The sequence below is a fragment of the Chanodichthys erythropterus genome, chromosome 20, assembly GCF_024489055.1.
Source record: "Chanodichthys erythropterus isolate Z2021 chromosome 20, ASM2448905v1, whole genome shotgun sequence".
Taxonomy (NCBI): Eukaryota; Metazoa; Chordata; class Actinopteri; order Cypriniformes; family Xenocyprididae; genus Chanodichthys; species Chanodichthys erythropterus.
The window spans coordinates 34,281,133-34,296,753 of record NC_090240.1 but is presented as its reverse complement, the minus strand read 5'-3'; the positions used below and the strand labels follow the sequence as shown (position 1 = coordinate 34,296,753).

Here is a 15,621-nt window from a genome sequence, read left to right as displayed (position 1 = left end):
TGGAGACCGTCATAGTTTTTTACATGAAAACTTTATTGTGTGAATTTAATTTTAAAGATAATGCTAAATAATAAATGGTAGTACTGACTTAAAAGGAACACATTTCTGGTTTGAGTTGGTAAAACAGAAGATGAAACGAACATAAGATGATTCCCCACATCCATCTTGTTGATGAACGTGACTTTAAACACTTTTTGTTGTGTTATTCATCACTGAGATCCTCCACGGTCTTCATTATCTGGCTAAATGTCAAATTAATTGGAGCTTATTCATGATTGTGAAGGTTGATGTGAATCATTAGCTCTCGTCCTCTGTACGTGCTTTATGAAGAAGCAGGAGAATCAGACTCTGAATGTAATTAATCTCACAGAGTTCAATACTGCCCGAAAACCACGGGAGATCCTTTGTATTTAGTCTCTCATTTACTTTGCATCATGAGTTAAGAAATACAGGGAGAAAGAGATCGGAACGGTGGATGATTTGGGAGCGAAAGAGACTTTCTTCTCATCGTCCTTAATGTCACCATCACAAAAGACTCCATCAACACATTAAGAACATACAGTATTTGTGTTTCGCTCTCAGAAACTAAAAGGACCAGCATTGATCTCTTTTATGAACAGATGTGACTTGAAATGCACAAAAACATAATAAACATCAGTCCACCTTCCCTTTTAATGAGCTTCTAGAGACGACAGACGTCAGTCTCATGTTGAGTCACCGCCACAATCACAAAAGAGCCGAAGCTTTGAGGGGCGCGAGAGGTGCGGAGAGCTGAAAAGGTAAAAACTAATGGACGACACTCCTTTCACGCCGAGAGAGTCACTCATAAAGGACCAGACTTGGGGATCCATTAAAAAGTCGAAATTTCATGTACATCTGTGTTTGGATAATATGAAACTCTGTATGTAGGCTATATAGCTATACATTTTGTTGATGTTGTTTGCTTCAGTTTTTCAATAAGACTTTTGTCTCCATATAACAAGTACACTAACATAAAACTTTATTGGGAGCAAAATTGTCACAGCTGAACTTTAAGCTCAACTATTTCAGATATTAATTTTTAATTAATTTTATCATCAATTATATTATATTGTAAAGACTGAGACAAATCAGACACTGACAATTATTTGTTATGTTTAACAAATAATCTTTATAACTCACTCTGGGGTCTGTGGACCCATCACCCAAAAGATAAACTTGGGCAAGAAGTGACCGTGACCAACTGATAAGATGTTTATTGCTCTAAAGAATGTGGTCACGTGGAAAAGCAGAGGCCATAGCCCTTAAAGGTGCCCTAGAACCCTTTTTTACAAGATGTAATATAAGTCTAAGGTGTCCCCTGAATGTGTCTGTGAAGTTTCAGCTCAAAATACCCCATAGATTTTTTATTACTCAATTTTTTAACTGCCTATTTTGGGGCATCATTAATTATGCACCGATTCAGGCTGCGGCCCCTTTAAATCTCGCGCTCCCCGCCCTCGAGCTTGCAACTCTATAATACATTGCATAAACAAAGTTCACACAGCTAATATAACCCTCAAAAGGGATCTTTACAAAGTGTTCATTATGCATGCATCGGATCATGTGAGTATAGTATTTATTTGGATGTTCTACAATCTGAATGAGTTTGATAGTAGCCTGGGGCTAACGGGCTAATGCTAACATTACACACTGTTGGAGAGATTTATAAAGAATGAAGTTGCGTTTATGCATTAACGTTATACAGACTGCAAGTGTTTAATAATGAAAATAGCGACGGCTCTTGTCTCTGTGAATACAGTAAGAAATGATGGTAACTTTAACCACATTGAACAGTACATTAGCAACATGCTAACAAAACATTTATAAAGACAATTCAAAAATATCACTAAAAATATCATGATATCATGGATCATGTCAGTTATTATTGCTCCATCTGCCATTTTTCACTATTGTTCTTGCTTGCTTACCTAGTCTGATGATTCAGCTGTGCACAGATCCAGACGTTAATACTGGCTGCCCTTGTCTAATGCCTTGAACATGGGCTGGCATATGCAGATATTGGGGTCATACATATTAATGATCCCGACTGTTACGTAACAGTCAGTGTTATGTTGAGATTCGCCTGTTCTTCAGAAGTCTTTTAAACAAATGAGATTTATATAAGAAGGAGGAAACAATGGAGTTTGAGACTCACTGTATGTCATTTCCATGTACTGAACTCTTGTTATTCAACTATGCCGAGGTAAATTCAATTTTGAATTCTAGGGCACCTTTAAAATAGCCTTTCCTGCATTAATTTATAGACGAACTGATCTATAAATCAATATGCATCCAGGACATTGTGTGTATGATTATAACTGTCTTATAAAGTGTCTCTTATTTGTTTAATGTCATATTTTTACTAAGCATTATAATGAAGGCCAGTATCAGTATCACTGATACCAGTACTGATACTGATACTGACTATTAAATGGATTTTTTCTCCATTTTAGCCATTAATAATAGCCATTCAGGTAGGTCTAACAGGCAAATATACAAAGAATGTACAATCAAACACTGCACAGTCTTCCATGCATAAATTATAAATTGAATAGATTAATCCTTATTAAAGCTACAAAAGTTATTCAGTCAAGAGCATTGAGTGATTTTCTCTTGGTCTTTTTTTCTTTGATTAACATTAAATGGTTTGTTTACCGAAAAAGAAAACCTGTAAGACCTTCCTTAATCTTCGGAACACAAATTAAGATATTTTTGATAAAATCTGAGCATTTTCTGTCCCTCCATTGACAGCTACGCAACTACCAGTTTGACACTTCAAAATGTTCATAAAGAAATCGTAAAACTAATCCATAAGAATTGAGCGGTTTAGTCGGTTTAGTACTTTTATTCACATATAACATTGTCATACTTTTAAACTCAACAAATTTATTTCAGTTATATTTCATTTCATTTTTAATGTGCTGTGCATTCTGCATATACATATATATATATATATATATATATATAGGCCTTTATCTACAGTGTGTGTAACTGAAATGGTTGAGATGAAAGGTATGATTATGTAAATAATATACAAAGATTTATTTTGATTCATAACTATTTGACTCGTAACCCTGGTGTACAGGAAGATCAGTTTGAGTGATACAGAGGTGAGCCACTAACGGTCATTTGGTGGTCATGACCTGAGTGACGCAGACAGAACAGAGACGGGCAGGACATGATGTCCCAGAACAGTTTGTGTCGGCTGACAGATCTGACCCACTTCTAAAATCCCAACTAGTCTGTCTCAGCTGGCACGTGCCACAGAGTCGCCTGACCGCCAGACACCCACGTGACCGGCGCGTCTTCGGCTGAAAGCTTTTGAAAAGCAGACTTGATATATTCTCTGAATATATACCAGACTGTAAGTCTGACAGATAGATAGATAGATAGATAGATAGATAGATAGATAGATAGATAGATAGATAGATAGATAGATAGATAGATAGATAGATAGATAGATAGATAGATAGATAGATAGATAGATAGATAGATAGAACGATAGATAGATAGATAGATAGATAGATAGATAGATAGATAGATAGATAGATAGATATCAAATATTCACATACAGTAAATACAGTAATGTTGTGAAATATAACAATTTAAAATAACTGTGGTGAAAAAAACAACAAAAATTACAGAACATTTTTATGATCATGTATGTTCCACTGTTCAATGTTGTTAGATAAATAGAGAAAGTATTTTTTTTCACAAAAAAGTTCACTTAAAGTGGTGCTTGATTATAATTTCACTTTTTTAACTTTAGTTAGTGTGTAATGTTGCTGTTTGAGCATAAAAAACATCTGCAAAGTTACAACGCTCAAAGTTCAATGCAAAGAGAGAGATTTTCTTTTAGAGAAATAGCTTTTTAAGGACTACAATGAGCTTCTTACCGGGTTTGTGACATCACAAACCTCAAAATTTACATAAACCCCACCCCCAGGAACACACAACAAAGGGGGCGGGGCCATGTTGGGCTGCTTTAGAGAAGAGGAAGAGTTGTTGTAGTAGAGTGTTGTTGTCATGCCGTCATTTTACGCCGGACTGCTTCACAAACGAGGATCAATTCAACACAAAAGATGAACATGACGGCACATGCTAGTGGATGAGTTGAATCAACTCCACAGCAACTACATAAATGTGACCCGTCACGGAAACCAGGGACACAAGTCGGCAGCACAACTTTCAAGCAAATTGAGAAAGAAGCATTTTTTTTCAAAATTGGTGATTTTCGTTTTTTTGCAGAATCTGTTAGTTGAGATCGTGAAGAAGCCTTTCCGTGTTTGAGATAGCAGTATTGGTTTATTTAAAAGCGTACATTTTGAGGTTGAAATCGGCTTGTTTTTCTGAGATTTTAGCACGCAGTAGGGGCGTGTCATGTCTGTGTGTATTTCCATACTGGGAAGCGTGGCTACTTATTATGCAGCGCTCTGGCCGGCTCTAGCTGATATCAAAATTCAATGAAGAACCGTGGCCGTTACACCGAAAATGTTTTGAAGTACTTCTTCGACAAGCCGGATGCTTATGAACAAGCGCTCACTGATTCTGAAGACGATCTGAGCGACGATGAAAGTGGCATAATAAGACATTTCCTCTCTGGAGTCAGGTAACGCGCCGGCGCATTTTGCAGGATTTTTTTCACATTGCAGCAAAACAGACTTAAAATACTCCGTCATTTTTTTGTCATAGAGACATAAGTAATATATCAATTGAAACTATAGAATGTCTTCTTTTATTTGTGTACACTCAGAGTAAAAACAAAATGTTGTTCTTTTTGTAAAATAAAGAAAACTAACATGATGCGTGATCTCTCCTCTCCCTCTGAACGAAGTCCAATCTGATAGTCTGAAGTCCAATCTGTAACTTAGTGAATACTAATCATAAAAAAAATATACTTGTGTCTAAAAAAACGTTGAAATGTCAGGTTTTAAATCTTGTAAGTCAAATCGAAAACAAACATTCTGTGTTTATGTAATCTGTATGAAAAGAGAGCCATGTCAGAAGTCCGTGATTCAGCTCATTATCCGCTAATGCGGCCACGCCCACGGAGCCAGCGCTATTCAGACGCAAATTCAGTCAATACATGCATTCATCGTCTCAATCGTGTATTTATTGTCTTGAAAAGTGTTTTGAATAGCCATAGTTAGCGATCTCTGGCCTCTGTTAGTCCAGTTAGTTCCTGGATTGCCTATTCTTCTTTAACAGGCTTCTCAGGTGAGAACATTTCATTTCATGATTATAGTGACCAAAATGATCACAGTTATCACAGAATCCTGTTCAAAAAGTAAATTCACCAAGTTTCATGTGGAAAACCAGCAAATAACAAATACAATTAGCATCAATATGTACTTTTTCTTTACATAAACATTAAAATAATAACACTAAAAATGATGGGCAGATTTTAAAGGAGTGTCTTACAACAATCTACAATGCACAAGTTCAAATAGAGTTTTGACAAAAAAAGTCACATATTTCAGCCTCTAAATCATTTTTATAAATGTCAAAAAAGATAAATTACTGACATTTATAATTCACATTAACCTTTATTATTAATAGTATGCGGTCCATGCAGCTTTACAGGGGGTATGGTTTCTCTAAATGAGATGTAAATGAGCCCTATTGTCACTCCCAGCAGGTGAGAACAGGCGAGAACTGCAACTTTAGAGGCGTTTTTCTCCCTATAGAGCTTTCTTGAGTGCCTACCTTCAAATGGCCACAACTTCTCCAAACATTATCAGATTTCCATGTGTCACACATCGTTGGAAAGCTTGGAGACTACACTTTCAGAATCTGTGAATAACTCAAAATGCCCCAGAACCGACTTGTGTCCCTACTTTCCGTGACTGGTCACAAATTTATCCACTAACCATTCAGAAACGTCCAGTTTCATTCTAAAAGTTGTAACTTCTTCCTGAGTCTCTCCATCAGTGTCTGACTCCGGTTTGAACAATGTAAGGCTGAACACCGTTACTGACAATCCTCATTTTGGCTGCGTGAGATTCTCCAGCTTTGTTGTTGTTGAGCTGTTAAAGCTCCGCCCTCTTCTGGAAAGGGGGAGCAGTAGCTCATTTGCATTTAAAGGGACACACACAAAAACAAAAACGACACGCACCCAAATAGGGGCAAATTTGACCAGCTATAATAAATGATCTGTGGGGTATTTTGAGCTGAAACTTCACAGACACATTCTGGGGACACCGGAGACTTATATTACATCTTGTGAAAGGGGCATAATAGGTCCCCTTTTACCATTTAAAAAACACTCATAAAACATGTACATTTTTTACACACATAATTGACTTATGCATAAAATGCACAGCAGTTTGTCCCACTGAAGGTTTTAAGGAATCTCACTGACTTGCTCTTCCAATCAATTTCCTTACAGCTCCTGGATGGGGTTAATCCCAATCTGAGTTGCTGTTTTCTGGAAATAGAACAGCTAATCTGTTCTTGGCTCAGAGGAAAGTGACGCAGCACAAAGTCAAATGGTCACAAATACTCGTCTATGCTGGAAATACCATGCAAAATAGCTCTAAAAAGTATTTGGACACTTAAAGTCAACATGAAATCAAATCTTGAATCAAAATAACTTCCCCTCCCTCTTGCAGCGACATCTCTTTTCTTCTCTCATGATGAGGGCGGGGCAACCTGTCACTCAGATGAGATCCACCAATAGCAAACCACATCCATCCAATCAATTCCCCATGGACAAAATCAAGCCCCGCCCCACATTTGTTCTTGTTTGAGAAACACACAACTAAAATATGAAAGCAAGAATCTGTATCTGTGCTCAAATGCAGATTAATGAAACCCTGAACCCTGAAACTAAAACATTTTAACCCAATTTTAGAATACAAACATGTGCTGATACTCGAAAACAACAGATGTAAATGTATGAGGTCAACACAGCTGTATTTCCCATCATGTGGAAGAAAGTTTCACTAACTTCACGGACCATTATAGTGATAAAGTTCATAGATATCCTTCTGAAAAAGACTTATATGACTCTCTGATATATTTATATCTCATAAAACAGCCTTTGCATGCTGACTAATGTTTGTTTTTGCCTGGATTGATGTACTGCTATCTGGAATTGATGTAATCCCTGTTTTTTTGCAGAGCATTTAAACCCAGAGGATTAATATGTGGGTAAATAAAAGGTGGCATACACTCAAATATCTCATGAAGACAGATGATACACGATGACAGAGCGCCTTCAAGGTGTTGTGGTGGGATGTGGGAGTCGTTCCCACTCTGTGCAGGTTTTTGCGCCAGTGGCATGAACTCACAGCGGCCGTGAACACACAGCCGCCCACCAAGAGTCATCGTGAGGGCAGATCTCCATCTCTCTGTGTTCAGTGCTGCAAGGGACGTGAGCAGGAGTGAACGTGGGACATCAGGGTGACTAATGTTATAACATCCTGACAGCCAGCAATGCATTGTTGTGCACTGGAGTCGACGTGTGTGTTTCTTTTTGATAATACTGTACTTCTGAAAACATGTTATGATGTGGTCTATTTGTTTTAAGACCTGCTGTATGTTAACGAGGACATTTAGGGTGTTTTTGCCATAACAAATGAGATATATATATATATATATATATATATATATATATATATATATTAATTTAGATATTAATATGCAAATTATAATATATATAATATCATTTTATATATATATATAATATCATTTTATATATATATATAATATCATTTTATATATATATATATATATATATATATATATATATATATATATATATATATATATATATATGTTTAAAGTTATTTATTTTATTTTTTAATCTGATATATACATTAAATTTATTTGATATTTTAATATATACATATACAGTAATTCTTACTTTACATATTTATAATATATATATATTTTAAAAAGTTTATATATAAATAAATAAATATATATATATATATATATATATAGTGCAGATATTTTTTTGTATATTATATACATATAATATATATTGTTAATATATACATATACTGCATATATTACATAACATTTATTTTATTATTATATAACTTTTATTTAAAGGTTACTGCTAAAGTAACTATAATATATAGATATTTTGATAGAATACAATTATGACTGGAATATATGGATTATTTATTAATCTATCTATCTATTATAAATATAAATTAATTATCTATATCTATACATACAAAAAATAAATTATACATGTATAAATTATATATATAATTTTAATATATATATATATATATATATATATATATATATATATATATATATATATATATATATATATATATATATATATATATATTAAGCTATATTGTGATATAGTTGTATTACAATAATTTGGTTAAATTAGTTTATAATTCATGCATTTATTGTATATAATTCCTTTGTAAAATTAATATAGGCTATATAAATTTTGTAATTTTTTTGTTTGCTATATTTCAATATTTTTTAAATAAATTATAAAATGCTTCATAAAATTAAACATTAATACATATTGTAAATAGACTATATAATATGGCTATATATACATATATAATATGTAATATTATGTGTGTGTGTATATATATATATATATATATATATATATATATATATATATACATCTAAAACTTATCAATATCAATATTTTAAAAGAAGAAAGAGATTAAAAAAGTCAAACGCACAAATGAAAACTTCGGTTCTTTTTGAGCTTTGCCTTTTGGTTACAGACCAGGAACACGATTTGACCCTGAACGACCGAGAAACAGACACGCGCGCGCCCTCCAGCGGTGAAGAGGCGTCGTGTCTGCGGATGACCGACCGCAGCGAGCAGTAAAACGGCTTCAGGGCAGCAAGGGAGTATCATGTGGGCCTGTGTAGCGTCTCATTTCCTCCGCACGCTCACAGCACCATAAATATGTGTCTCAGTGGTCAAGGAAGAAAGATCCATCTCAAAGCTGCAGCAGACATGACACGATGTGTTGCAAACTATAAAAAAATAATGAAATATTCAGGGACTGGGGCTAGTTGTCACAGTTTTCACTCTATAGTGACTATTTCTTAGGATGGAGATGATTTTTAAAGTCAGTTTCTGTGCATACATAAAAGTCATTCTGACTAACATTTGAAATTACACCATCACAACCTTTATTGTTGTACTTATGCTATTGTCATTTTTATAATATGCTTATATATCGATGCTTGTCTGAATATATATCAGTGCTTAAAATGTTTTAACATTATACTCATTAAATCAGGCTTGCATGCATACACAATAAATAAATATATTTGATGCACACATTCTCAGACAATAAGATCTCTGTAAAGAAACGACCACATTACTGGAGTCTGAAGGCATATTTATGAAGCTGGATTAAAGTTCATTCTATGCAGAAATGACCAGAGGATAAAAAAGCAGGTGGTTTTTATGACTGCGTAAATTGTTTGCATCTGTTGACACCGTACAGCGGAATGGCTTTGCACTAAAGTGCTGTTAACATTTGTCTCGAGACCTCTTGATTTAATATGTGTGGATATTTCAGCCCTCGAGATCTTCTGCATTCATCGCTTGACAAACACTCTCTCCGCGGGGGATTCTTTCTTTATTGTTGTTTATTTCTCAAATAAGATGCGGGGCCTGGAGACTATCATATATTAAAACAAAACAAAGAAAACACACACACACAGAGAGAGAGAGAGAGAGAGCATGTGCAAATGAAGTATTTACTGCAAATGGAGGTCGGAGCCAGCTGCAAGTGGGTGGAGCAACTGCAAGTGGGTGGGACATTAAGCCGCAAGTGGGCGGTACAAACTAATAGAAGATTTTGATTGGTTTGTTTAATGTCATGTAATATTGTTCACGCTCCTGGTGGCGGTAGCGCGTGAATTTGGTTGCGATCCGTCAAACAGAAGAAGAATAAGAAAAAGAAGACGAAGAAGAAGCTGTCTGACAATATGTTTTTTCAAACAACTGCAATCTGCTCTCCAGGTTATGGATACAGTAGACCATAAACCGGTAACATTAATGTAGCTTAATTGCATGTCAGTTTTGCTAATGATTTGGACTGTACAGATTTATAAACTGTTCATAGCGTTTGCAAATCGATTTAGGATATTTTATCATCTTCAAATTATTGTTTTTTCTTTGCTTTCTTTAATGTGAACATGAAACTAAAATTCCAACTCATTGGAATTTCACACACACACACACACACACACACACACACACACTCGCATGCACACATTGTTTTTTGTGATTTGTTGGCACATTCCATAGACGTAATGGTTTTTATACTGCACAAAACGTATTTTCTATTGCCCTACACCAACCCCTACACCTAAACCTAACCCTTTACAGGAAACTGCACATTTTTAATTAAAAAAAAATCCTTCTGCATGATTTATAAGCCTTTTGAAAAATAGGGACATGCTGCAATGTCACATAATACCCACCGCATCACTGTGTGTGTATATAATATGTAATATGTATATATGCACTAATCAGTTATAAGATAAGTAGAACTGTGTCAATCTGGGTTTCATGTTGACAATAAAATGTATGGTAGTTCAGACCATGCATATTTTTCTTTTTTCACTAATTGAAAATTGGCATTCAAACTTCAATATTCATAACCATGCTTATCAGCACTGTTGATAAATTCTATTGTTGTTGTTGTTTGTCATTAATCCAGCCTGCCAGCCATGACACTGCCTTGCAGGCACTGGCATTTTTTTACAGAACTATATTTTGCTTATCATTATTTAATGTTAATTTACCTCTGTCTTTTTTGTTTTTAACTGATAGAGAGCTTGCCCCCAAAAAATCGAACCAGGACTGTGGTCAGAGACTGTCCTCAATGACATTACGGTGAGATTTTTTTTGTAGGCATAGTATACTTGTGATCACAAGTCCTGCTTTTAATATGTAAGCCCCAAATGCATATGTTGTGTGTTTATCACAGCAGTTAATTTATTGTATGTTTGATTTCATCACTAGGATTATGAAAGACAAAGGATGTCAAATAACTGTGGAGTATTTGTCTTGATGGCAAGTATATGTAAATGAGGAGCAGAGAATTGTAATCACTCGCAGTCTTTTACCCATTTGATTTTTTTTTTTAAATTATTATTGTTTCTTTGAATACAGTATGCACTGTATGTTACTCTGGGGAATAAGTTTGACTTCACTGAAGTAATTTTTTTTTTTTTTTTTTTTTTTTTTTTAGATTTAGCTTTAGTTTTAGCTTTAGTTTTTGTAGTTATATATTTTAAATACAATTCAACATTATACTAATTTATGTAATTGGCGAACATAAGGAAATGGTGATGTGCTGTCCTGCTTGACAATTTCTCGTTAGAGTAAGTGTTTTTGTGGTGTTTTTAAGAAACCTTTAAAGAAAAGAAAAAAATAATTCTTGTTCACTTGTATGCTGTCAACAGTTAATTCTGTTCAACTGAACAGTCACTGAACAGAATGATACAGTGAATCACTCATAATACTCAGTAAAACTATATTCTGCAAACCCTGCGGTGAAAGAAATAGCAAAGTGTTTCAGATAAAAATCATAATAATAATTATTATGATTGTTCTTGAAATGTTTGTGCATGTTAAACAATAGATATAAAGTCATGCATATCTTGTATGGCATGGGGAAAGTTTTAATTCAGGTCAACCCTAGTGTTCATTGTGGTTTTTGTGCACCCACCAGGTTATGCTGGGAAGGGCAAGCGAGGTGAGCTTTCAGGAATTTACAGCGAAGCCATGCATCCAGGATTTTGCAATGTCCACTGCATACAGGATTATTGTTCATAATTTGTTTTAGAAATAAAATAATTTACCCACCCTGAGTCTGAATTGTGATTTGAGAATACATTTATTTGTGTAATGTTCTGAAGAACGTTAGTTGGTCATTTGCTGTAATTTGAGGTTTCTGTAATTTGAGTAAAAACAAATATGAAAAATAAAAATGTTCAGTACAGGTGAATAGTAAGTAACAGTATTCAACATTTTCTTTATGCATCACACATTTATTTCCTGAGTGCAATTGCATCTCACTTTAATATGTTCTTTGTTAGGCTACTGTAGATTGTAAAATACAATATCCAGAAATATGCTTGAATTACATTACAGCTAAAAGGATTTAAAATGGCATCATCACAAAGGATGACAAACGGTGTAAAAACGTGATTCAGTGTTGACAATGAATGGTATTTGGATACAAACAATAATTACAAAAATGTAAGAATTTCAATTCAAACTATGAAAATGCGTTATTTATACATTTTTTAAGATACTATGAACTCCAGCCTACTTGTGGCATAAGCTCCACCCACTTGCTGTTGTTGACGTAAGCTCCTCCCACTTGCGGGTCTCCGGGCTGCAGCGATATCTACTTGAATGAACAGGTTATTTCGACACACACGCGCGCACGCCACGGTTGCCAGGTTTTCACAACAAAACCCCCCAATGGACCCTTTTCACAGACTGTGATGACGCGTTTTAACGGTTATCTACGGAAGAGGATTAGGGCCAAGCAATAATAAACAATTAAAACCATCTCGAGATTAAAGTTGTTAAATTTCGAGAAAAAACTCGTTAGATTTCAAGAAAAAAGTCGCAATAAAATGTTGAGAATAAACTCGTTAAATTACGAGAAAAATGTCATTAAATTTCAAGACAAAAATCGAGATAAAATGTTGTGAATAAAGTCATAATTTAATGAGTTTATTCTCAACATTTTATCTCGACTTTTTTTCTCGAAATTTAACGACATTTTTCTCATAATTTAACGAATTTGTTCTCGTAATTTAACGACTTTTTTCTCATAATTTAATAACTTTATTCTCAACATTTTATCTCAATTTTTTCTCGAAATTGAATGAGGTTTTTTCTCGTAATTTAATGAGTTTATTCTCAACATTTTATCTCAACTTTTTTCTCAAAATTTAACAACATTTTTCTCAAAATTTAACAACATTTTTCTCATAATATAACACATTTTTTCTCATAATTTAATAACTTTATTCTCAACATTTTATCTCGACTTTTTTCTCGAAATTGAATGAGTTTTTTTCTCGTAATTTAATGAGTTTATTCTCAACATTTTATCTCAACTTTTTTCTCAATTTAACGTCATTTTTCTCATAATTTAACAAATTTGTTCTCGTAATTTAACGACTTTTTTCTCGTAATTTAATGAGTTTATTCTCAACATTTTATCTCAACTTTTTTCTCAAAATTTTTCTCAAAATTTAACAAAATTTTTCTCATAGTATAACACATTTTTTTCTCGAAATTTAATGAGGGTCTTTTTGGTAATTTAATGAGTTTATTCTCAACATTTTATCTTGACTTTTTTCTCTAAATTTAACGACATTTTTCTCATAATTTAACGAAATTGTTCTCGTAATTTAATGACTTTATTCTCAACATTGTATTTCGACTTTTTTCTCGAAATTTAACGAGTTTTTTTCTCGAAATTTAATGACTTTAATCTCGAGATGGTTTATTTTTTTTATTATTGCTTGGCCCTAATCCTCTTCTGTAGTTATTAGCATCGTAACTCTTGCAAAAATTTTTGTATTTTATTTATTTATTTTTTTTAAATGTTTGAGCATTTATAACTCTATACTTAGTATTGTATTACCTTGTCATCAAATGACAAAAAAATAGTTAAAGCTGCAGTGTGGGTGATTCAGTGGCTATGGGAGTGACGGTAAAGTTGACATCTTTCTCTCTACTGACTGCCGTTATCAATCTCTCTCTATTTTTTAATCTTTTTGAAAGTTGTGAAAACGTTGTTTAGTTTTTCTTATGCTATTTGAGAAAATGGGAAAACAAAAAATATATTTAATGTATTCCCTCATTCGCCATAGACTTTTATCAAATATGACGACTTCCGCATCTGAGAAACCAGGAAATGTGAAAAGGGTCTATTGCTACTCAACGGCATCAGTTTTAAAGTAGCCCAATTCCACGTGAAAACCGCAGACTTGGCAACACTGATGAAACACCTCCGCAGAAGAAATCAACTACCTCATCACTGCAACGTTAGCCCCGCCCACTGGTGTTAGTGAGATGAGGAGGAGAGAAGAGCGATACAGGACTAAAATAACATTACCTTTCAAAGGATCCTAATGTTTGGAATATGGTTATTAATTTTTAACAATGTACATGTCTCAGTTGAGCTTTATTTATTTGTATTCAGTACATTTCACTGTGGATTCTTTGGTAAATATTTGGTAAATTTCGGCACAGGCTTTTGCAAACAGGCTTTTACGATATGGACTCGACAGTAATGCAACAACATGTCAGTAACTGTGTTCATTCTAATGTAATGATTCATGTGCAGTCAGATGTTCTTTGTCTATGTCAATAAATCAAACCAGAAACTAAACGCTCAACTTCCCATTGTTTCTCTTAGTAGGATGAAAATATTCTGTTATTTAAACTGTGATTAAATTATATATAGAAAGCGATCAAAGAACGCTCCCTTTACAATCGCTGGAGCTGTCAATCAAACCAAAACTCCTGCTTTATTCAACGAATCTCTTAGTTATATCGCGTTTGCACTGTTAGTTATGATGAAAGCATTTGTTAGTGTGCAGAAATTGAGTTGCAATGATGCGATCACTGCTTTCACATGCTCAAAAACATGTCTGTGATCGGCTACAATGTTCATCACTGCAACCTTTCATGCCACGATCTAAATATAATGCCATAGATCTCAATGTAATGCTATAATCAACATTTTTCACGATTAGTTAACTTTGAAAGCCGTAATAGTAAAAATGTGCTAAAAGAGAGAGTAATACTTGGCTATTTCATATGCAAAGATGTCAGCCAATCACAGCAGTGGGCGTTTACACTGAAGTCTCACAGCAGACACGCCCTTTAAAACAGAGAGTTCAAATCAGAGGGCTGAAATCAGGGTAGGAAAAATGCCTTTTATTTCTAAATTATGACAATTTTTGATGTAAAAAGCATACTACCATTATAAGTGCACCCCAGGAAACATAAAACAATAAAACAATGCAGTTCACAAAACCTTTAAAGTAGCCCAATTCCATGGGAAAAACATGGCCTTGGCAACACTGGCGCACACACAGATTAACATATAATAGATGACTTCTTAATATAGACAGAGCAGCTAGAAATGGTGACCCTGAAACCGTGTGTCCTTCATCTGCTCTTCATGTCTTTGTTCTCTAGTTGGCGTGTTTTTTTTTTTTTTGCACGAGTTTCTAACTCCAGTGAAGTTTAATTACTGTCTTTGTTGATAATGAGTCGAGAGATTCATAAAAAAACACATTAATTAACACATCGCAGGGTCTGTCGTGCGTCACTAGAGGACACAAAACCCTTAAAACTCTTCTCAATGTCAGCCGAGGGCAGAGTCACTCCAGACACGTGGTTTGAGCTGAACAAGGTTTTGAATAAGAGTCTTCAATGAAAGCTATTAGCATTGTGGACCTTTACAACAGACTGAAGCTCTCAAAGATTAGCTTTAAAACTGACGGTCTTTGTCTCAGATTTGTAATGGTGTGGTTCAATGTAAAATCTTGAGATTGTAAGGATTTGTTTTATTTGCTCCGTTGGACACGTTTTATTTGTCA

At 34.2% G+C, this 15,621-nt stretch overlaps 1 long non-coding RNA gene across 1 annotated transcript; it reads left to right on the top strand.

Annotated features, from left to right (window-relative positions):
• Positions 1-9,937: 9,937 nt before the first annotated feature.
• LOC137008702 (uncharacterized) lies at positions 9,938-11,846 on the top strand. Its single transcript, XR_010892802.1, has 3 exons — positions 9,938-10,021; positions 10,811-10,873; positions 11,715-11,846. It is a non-coding gene; the product is annotated as an uncharacterized lncRNA (long non-coding RNA).
• The last annotated feature ends 3,775 nt before the right edge of the window (positions 11,847-15,621 follow it).